The 9,310-nt window shown below is 36.1% G+C and overlaps 1 pseudogene; it reads left to right on the forward strand.

The window, feature by feature from the left end:
- Positions 1 to 1,784: 1,784 nt before the first annotated feature.
- On the forward strand, positions 1,785 to 1,901 carry LOC145256572 (5S ribosomal RNA; annotated as a pseudogene).
- The last annotated feature ends 7,409 nt before the right edge of the window (positions 1,902 to 9,310 follow it).

The raw sequence follows: 9,310 nt of genomic DNA on the forward strand, positions 1-9,310 counted from the left end.
ATATATGCGTATTTTACGATCGGGCAACGCCAGGCGGTCTGCTAGTATTATATAAAACCACACTGAAAAAATTCAAAGTAAAGATTTAAAACATATCCTTTAATTGTAACATATTTTGTTACAAATAAAAACCATTCTGAAAAAGAAGTATTTCTAAACTAACCGTAATTTTTTTTTGTAGACTTTTAAAATGAAACTCGAATTGCATAATTATTAATCAGGAAGTAAAGAAAAAGTCAAGTTTATCTAACATAATTTAAATCCATTACCCCTCATGAAATATGCAAATGCCGTTCCAAAAGTAAATTCTCTTATTTTCCCAACACAAAAGTTTTAAGAGCTACGAAGACGAGAGTGGTACCATTAATACGAGCAACGTTTTGTGCTCCATAATTTTTTTTTTCTACGTACTCATCATCATTCTCAATGCACTTTTGCCATGAATTCAATGATTTATTTTTGCTTCTGACGCACGTCCATGATAGGGTTTTCTTTCCTATAATCTCACACCGTCAATATCTGAGACAGATTAAACTTTCAGATCATGGATGCATAAGTTCAGTCATCATAACACTGCAATTTCCAATCACATCTGATCCATTCGGGTGGAATAAAAATAGGAGGCATTACTTTTGGAACGAATCTCGTATAAGCACATTTGAAAAAAAAAGTATCTTTTTTAAAATTCGCCATGGAATTTCTATAGGTTCCGCTAGTTTATAAAAAGGGCGTGCGAAGTCGTGAACTTTCGATGCCGGCGTAGCAGGTCGCGCCAGCCAATAAAAGAATAAAAGGCGATACAAATTGTGTTTGCCTAAAATAAGGTCTCGCACTTTCTGCCTGCTTATGCAAGGCAATTTCAAGAGAGAAACACTTTAAATGCCCACCACAGTCGACTGAACAACGTTGAATACGAACTCTTTTCGTTTTTCTTTCTATTCTTGCCGAAAAGGAAACCCGGCATTAAATAACCGGGGTAATTGTCCCCCGCACAACGCACGCACATCATAGTTAGACACACCTCCCATGAACACATTAGCTGGGCATGTTTTCGTCGTTTTTGTTCTTTCTTTGCGCAGAGCTTCCCATGCGCGAATTGGGCGGCTGGACACCAAACGCTCCGTGACGTCACTTATCTAAACACCAACGGTGGAAATCCAAAGATCGGAGTTTCGGCGTAAAATAAAGCCTTTAATCGCTTCACTTAACCCAATGCAAAACAAACATAGGTTCTTTAATAAGACTGTAGATCAAGACTAGACGTGTAATGTAAACGAAAAGATGTTGACCGGGCTGTTATGGGAAGAGAGAGAGAGAGAGAGAGAGAGAGAGAGAGAGAGAGAGAGAGAGAGAGAGAGAGGACAACTATGACGTCCGAGAACTTCACCCACCCACCCATCAAAAATACATAAATATCAGCAAAGTGGACGTTGAAAAGAGAGGCACCTATAAAGGACAATTGCGTTAATGGAGGCCATATTGTCGAGCATATTCATAGCATACGTGATTGAACGCATTTACATAGTCATTATTAATTATTTCTTTCGATGAAGCTGCTTCATAAACCCTTTCCCGCTATCTTTCCCCATGTGTCTCTCACGCACAATCTATCTATCTATCTATCTATCTATCTATCTATCTATCAACTATCTATCTATCCCTATTTATGAATCTATCAATCTCTATCTATCTATCTATCTATCTATCTATCTCTATCGCTCTATGCCTATTTATGAATCTATCTATCTTTTTATGTATGTATGTATGTATGTATGTATGTATGTATGTACGACATAATCACGTTGACACACCGGTTCTCATCAGATCACCGAAGTTAAGCAACGTTGAGCCTGACTAGTACCAGATGGGTGACCATTTGGGAATTCTAGGCGCTGTGTGTGCTTTCTGCTCCTATCGGCGTTGTTTCCGGTCGCCCTAAACCTCCACTTGCCACTGGTATTCAACAATGTCGACTCAGGAGAGGTATGGTTGAAGATTGCGCAACTCTTGCTACAAAAATTTTACGCGCAGGTACCCTTAGAGTGGGTGTCCATAGTCTGTCAAAACGGAAAAAAGTTACTATGTATGTATGTATGCATGTATGTATGTATGTATGTATGTATGTATGCATGTATGTACGTATGCATGTATGTATGTATGTATATATGTATGTATGTATGCATGTATGTATGCATGCATGCATGTATGTATGTATGAATGTATGCATGTATGTATGTATGTATGTATCTATCTATGAGGGTCGTTCCAAAAGTAAGGTTTCCAATTTTTTTTACCTCATAAAGTTGAAGAGCTACAAAGACAAAATTAGTACCATTAAAACGAGCGACCTTTTGTGCTTCATAATTTGTATTTCTATATAGTCAACACCATTCTCAATGCACGTTTGCTATGAATTCAGTGATGCATCTCTGCTTCTAGAGCACGTCCATGACAGAAGTTGCTTTCTTAGACTCTCAAACTGTCAATATCTGAAACGGAGATATGAGAATTTCAAATTATGAATGCATAACCTTAGTCATCATAAAAAATTCATTTGCAATTACATCTGATCCATCCTGGCAGAATAAAAATATGAGGCATTCCCATTGGAAGGACCTCCGTGTATATATATATATATATATATATATATATATATATATATATATATATATATATATATATATATATATGTTATCGATGTTTTAGTTCGCTTTCAGTCTTAATAGACAATGAATACGCCCTGTAGTGTTGCCTGCTCTGGTAGTTTAAAGTGAATGCAGGGTTGCGGAATCACAACCGCATGTCTCATGAATCAGCATTGTTTGAGTTTAGCGGCAAAATTCAGAACGATTGTAAACTTGGGGACGCGAATTACGAATCTAAAAGTCTCTTAGCCTTAGATTAATAAAAAATCGAAGTTCGAATGTTCAGTGGATGCTTCCAATAATTTCATAGCTGTATGGTTGATAGATTCATAGCATGTAGCAAGGGTATTACCTAAGTAATGTAATTATGTATGTAACCTGATTCGATGTGAAGCCTAAATTCTTTTAAGGCTGACATTTAATCGCTAATTTAGGGTCAACCCCACCTTCACCACCTTGTGCTGATAAGGGAGCTATATGTAAATAAACTCGATGTCGTCTCTGAAACGATCGTACACTATTTCTTGGTTGTCTTTGTTTTGATCTCCTGGAACAAATATAAGAACAAAAATTAATTTATAAATATTATTTACCGTTCCCATTTAATTTCCTTATCTATATTTCTCTTTGTCTTCTATAAATATAAAAGCGAAAATGTATGTATGTATGCATGTATGTATGTATGTGTGTATGTTCGCTTTTTCTGTGTGTCTACAAAAGGTTTTTTTCAGAGAAGCGGTCGCTCGCTTCACAACTTTTTAAAACTTTTTATATCACATATAAATCGTAATATCTCACAGTTAACAACGAAGCTCGCCTGTCTATTTAATTTGCTCGATTTCGGGAAGATAAATATTCAATATTTGTCGCTCGCCGCATGTGGGTTAGTCTTTTTCCTATAACATCTTGGGGGGGGGAGCGTTCAGCAGTAAATGAAATCCCGCAGTCAAAACTTGACATCATTAACTCATTAAAACGGCCACCTGCTAAATCCAAGTAATTAAATGAATTCAAACGTGTTTCCGTAAGCATGTCGCGGTGGGACAATGGTTTACGTCGCACGTTTTTTTTTTTTCACACTTTAATTTACAACTTTGCCTCAAGGGTTCGGGTTCGATCCTCATATTTACTTTTTTACCCCCCCCCGGAGTTTCCACACACACCTACAAACACCCGGGCAACGCCGGGTACCCCTCGCTAGTTATATATACAGGATTAAACGATAAAATTATAGCCATAGAAAAGACGACCTTATTTTATTTCCGTTTGATGATTGCCGGTTTTCTTTTTTGTTGGAGACCATCTACTAGTTGGCCAGCTATGTATAAATAACAAAGTGTTCAACGAACGAGATCGGAAATGTGCCGCTGTACAACTCATGCTCTCTACTGATTCGTTATGACAACAGGACCATTGCCAGCACCTTCAAAATGCAATTCCGGACGTTCAACACCTGCCAAGATTATTGTCTTTGGTGTGGTTTCAAGTGATGCCCACATCATGCAATCGTACATCTTTTAAATCGGCTTGAAAGTTAACACCAAAGTCTGCCTGGATATGCTGAAGAGTGTGGTGATCCCCTGGTGCAATCAGCTGGCTGCTAGCAGGCCCTGGGTGTGGCAGCAGGACTCGGCGCCGGCCCAGATGTCCAAACAGACCCAGGCTTGGTTTCAGAAGGAGTGCTACGTCTTTGTACCATTTTCTCACTGGCCGCCCTCCTCCCCGAGTCTGAATCCGCTGGAATACTTCGTTTGTTCATATGTCGAGAACAAACATGACTTCCCTCAACAACAAAACCAGCCCCATCGCGGCCATCCGCTGAGTATATATATATATATATATATATATATATATATATTGTGTGTGCAAAATCAAGACTTCAAGACAAGGTGTTGATGGCAATAAAAAATGCATTTCATTTTACGTTACAATTGTTTCAATGTCTAGTTCGACAATTTCAAGCATTATATCGTTGGAAAATTTTCAAAAACCAGTATATGTATATTGGTATATAAAAATTTACTGAATTACACGAACTCAGTATATTACATATATATATATATACATATATATATATATATATATATATATATATATATATATGTGTGTGTGTGTGTGTGTGTGTGTGTGTGTGTGTGTGTGTGTGTGTGTGTGTGATGAACCAAATAATTCATTGATCACTGGTTTCGCATGGGCACCTTTATTAATAGTACACACGTGAAAGTGTAGTTCTCTTCGAAGTAATCTCGACCGGCTGCAATGCACTTGTTGTGCCGTTCCGATAACTACTGGAAGGCCGCATGCAAGTCATCTTGTGTGAGCGTGTCTATGACTCTCATCACAGGCTCTTTCGTCTCCTCAATTGTCTCATACGACATACCTTAAGGTTCTCCTTGAGCTTAGGATATAACCAAAAGTCGTAGGTCTTGAATATAGGGAGCGTGAGGAACTGTCTTGATGCCCATCTTATCAAATAGTCTGTGACAAGGATGGAGTTCGTGCAAATCTTCCACATCTTCAGATCCTCGCAAATAATTGCGTGTACAGTTCCCACACTGACATCAAAATGTGCACTTATTGTTTCTATAGATATACGTCGTCCATTATCTATAAAAAATATTCAATTAACTCTTACTTTATTACTTCTCACACAACTCTTAGCATACCTCACAGGCTTCATGTTTTCCTTGAATCTCTTATGCGATTCACACCTAATACTCGATTCATGCAATATGTTCCAAAAGCAGTCTGAAGCATTCCATGCGTTTCTGTGGAATTTTTTCCAAGTTTAAAACATAATTTTATTGTATATCATTCTTCTAAAGTGTTATCAAGTCCAGATTGCATTTTGAAATTCACCAGCTGTTGCATTCAGGCTTTAGTAAGGTGTATTCCAATTCCTGCTGTAGCTGTTCATTTGAATCTGAAATCATAAAAATTGGTCAATTAACTTATAATATGTGTAGCGATAATATACTGAATTTTCAAGTGTCTTCGACAATTTAAAATGTCTGTAGAAAAACGCCTGGAAATTATTGAAGGCACCTCGTTCAACTTTGTTCAATGTTTTCATACTATTTGAAATAATTTCTTCAGAAATTGATTTTCCTTGCAAATTTTAGAAACTTTTGGAAACTTTCCGTAGGTAAAAAAATCTTCTAAAATCACGAAGTCCTTTTACGTACAAATGTGTCAAATTTATGTAAACTAGCAATTTGGTTCTTTTATTTTTCTAGATATTTCCATTGAAGAGAAAGGCGAATTTTAGAAGCTCCATGGAATACGGAAATGAATTTGTGTTTGAATATCTAGACTTCTGATGAAACAATGATTAATGTGAATTTTATTTTTTCATAATTTCAGGTTGTCCTATATATATATATATATATATATATATATATATATATATATATATATATATATATATATATATATATATTCGTGGAAATATATATTATTTCCTTATAATATATATCAATCCTTATTTAAGAAGGTCGATGTAATTAGAGAGCAATATAAAGGTCTATATTCCAAATTTCATGATGTTGACCATCTTATAATTTATTCCTTTAATTAAGTTGACATTTACAATTCTTGACAGTATCTGTTTCGTAGCGCAGAATCAATCACTTAATTATTATATCAACTACTGAATCCATTTTGCCCTTAACTCATCAGAATAAATAGCAACAATCAAAATGGCGTAATGGAAACATATAAGGTATTTACAGCTTTTCTTGCAATTTCCAGATTTTAATCACGTGAAAACGCACTTTATTTCCTTTTGACAGGTTTAATTTTTATTTTTTTCATATTTGCATTTATTTTGATATTTTTATATTCGTATAAATCATTTAGACCTAAAACCTGAACTTTTCATGATAAAATATATTTATATATAACTTTTATTGCTCATATTCAATTTGATATTATTGTTTTTCCTCTCCTTGATAGTGTTGAGCTTTACTCATCTTTCGGATTTGTTAAGTTGTATTTGTTAATGATTTACTGGTTGATAAAACAACTATTATATATATATATATATATATATATATATATATATATATATATATATATATATATATATATATAGCCGCCATTTGCCGTTTTGGTAGCCCTTATCAAAATCAAAATTACCCACTCCATAAAAAATAGACACCCCACAAACCGTTAAAAGAAATTACCACGCAGCAAAAAATACACCCTCTATTTAGCCATGATACATATACCCCTGAATCTCAATACAAATATTAAAGACCATATATAATCCTATATATCATACTATATATAATAAGCTTCTCCTTATTTATTTAGAATTCAATGAAGCTTCTCCTAACATTCTATAATTCCTCTTAATCTCTTCCGTCCCTAATGAACCTTACGCTAGATGCCGCATCTTCCAGCAGCTTCTCTACTCTTCTGATGAGAAGCATTAGGCTTCGAAATGCCCTGGCATAAAGAGTACCTTCTATCACCCAAATTTTGCCAGTATTCCATCATTCAATAAATGATTCATTCTATATCTACCAATATATAGTTTTGTGTCTTCATTTCCCACTCTTGTTGTCCTATTGTATAAGTTCCAATAATAATTGTTGAGCTTGGCATTATCCGGATAAGTCTCGTCTGTGGAATTGAACTTTCTCTTTTTCTTTTAAATTAAGCTATATGTAGAGAGAGAGAGAGAGAGAGAGAGAGAGAGAGAGAGAGAGAGAGAGAGAGAGAGAGAGAGAGAGAAATGAACAAACCGAGTCATGTGTTCATCAACATTTCGTCTTTATTTTATTCATCCTGAGGAAGTCTCGACATAAAGACGAAATGTTGATGAACACATAACTCGGTTTGTTCATTTTTATTTCTCTCTCTCTCTCTCTCTCTCTCTCTCTCTCTCTATATATATATATATATATATATATATATATATGTATAAATATATACATATAAATATATATATATATCTATTGTTCCTGATATTTTTTAATGACCTCCCCGACAAAACTGCCTCTGGGATGGGTATATATGCTGATGACACCACACTCTATAACAGACATGATAGGAAAACAAATGAACACATAACTAAAGAAATGGCAAAAACACGAGAGGATGACCTCCAATCTGTAGTGGAATGGGGACACAAATGGATAGTCACATTCAATGCTGCCAAGACTAAACTGGTTTCCTTCAATAATTACAAGAAACCTTCTCTGCCACCAATAGCAATGGCCAGTGACTCCCTGTCTGAGAGTACATCTTTCAAACTGCTTGGCCTAACGTTCACAGGAAACATGAGTTGGAACAATTATATTGAAAACATTACCAGGGCAGCTGCGAAGAAGGTAGGCTCTCTCTATCGTGCTAGAAAACTACTGACACCTGAAAGTATCATGTTCAAAAGAGAGTCGCCAACCTGATAGGTCCTGAATTGGCATCTAAGTTTCAGCCTCTGTCCCATCGACGAAACGTTGCACCCCTCTGCCTGTTCTACAAGTATTTTAATTGTGAATGCTCTGACGAACTGCAGACACTTGTGCCCCTACGACGTAGACACCCTCGACAAACCCGACAGGCAACTAAATCCCACCCCACATAATAGAGATCCCTAGATGTAAAAGATCTTTCTACTCCAGTAGTTTCTTCCCCAGAACCGCTAGACTCTGGAATTCCATTCCAGGTCCCTGCTTCCCCAACTGTACTGACATGCAGAAGTTCAAGTGTAACGTGAACTGACGTTTTGCTGCCCAAATCCCAACATAGTGCCCCAGTAGTTGCTGACCCTGATAGTAGCCCCCTACACCACAGTGGCAATGTGCCTTGTTTGGTGTGAAAATGTAATAAAAAAATGTGTATATATTGATTTATGTAATTATATTTTATGTATTTATTTCTTCATAAATTAATATATTTAATAGTAACATTTTTGTTATTGTTTTTGTCATTAATATTAGTAGTTTATCATTTTTTCCGTTATCCTAAGGTAAAGTTTATTTTGTGTATACATACGTTTGCTATTTCACTCATGCAGTTTTATAAATTTGGGGGTTCTTTAAAGTTTATGATACCTAATTTCTCACTCAAACATAGTCTTCACGGTCGGTTATATGTTGTCTTACCGTATTATTTTCCAATTTTTCTCTAATTTTCTTTCTCTACACCTCCCCCGCAAACTCTCTGTATCTCTCTCTCTCTCTCTCTCTCTCTCTTTCTCTCTGTTTCTTTTCCCGTCTCCCACTTTCTCCTCCTTTATATCCCTCATGTTGTATCCCCTGCTTTTTCTGCTTCTCTTTTTGTCTATTTTCTTTTCTTTTTCACTTTCTCTCCCACTTTCTCTTCTTCTCTAATCGTTCTCTCTTTTCTCGCCTCTCTCTCCTTTATCTTCCTCTCCTCTTCCCTCTCTGCTCCTCTACCTCTACCCCACTTTCTGTCTCTTACTTTCTCTGCCCCATTCTCTATCTCTGTATCTCTACGTATCCCATCTTTATATCATTCTTTCTTCCTGTCTACCTCATTGTTTTTCCACCTCTTTATCTGTATCTCCCTTCTCCTCTCTTTCTGTCTTTCTCTCTTCTTCTTTTTCACCATCTCTCTGTTTCTTTCTCTTCTCTCCATCTCTGTCTTTCACTCTTTCCCTCTACCTCCCTCTTTCTGTATTCCCCTCTGTCTCCAGT

This window comes from Euprymna scolopes, chromosome 32, assembly GCF_053919585.1.
Source record: "Euprymna scolopes isolate OS-2025 chromosome 32, ASM5391958v1, whole genome shotgun sequence".
NCBI classification, from domain to species: domain Eukaryota; kingdom Metazoa; phylum Mollusca; class Cephalopoda; order Sepiida; family Sepiolidae; genus Euprymna; species Euprymna scolopes.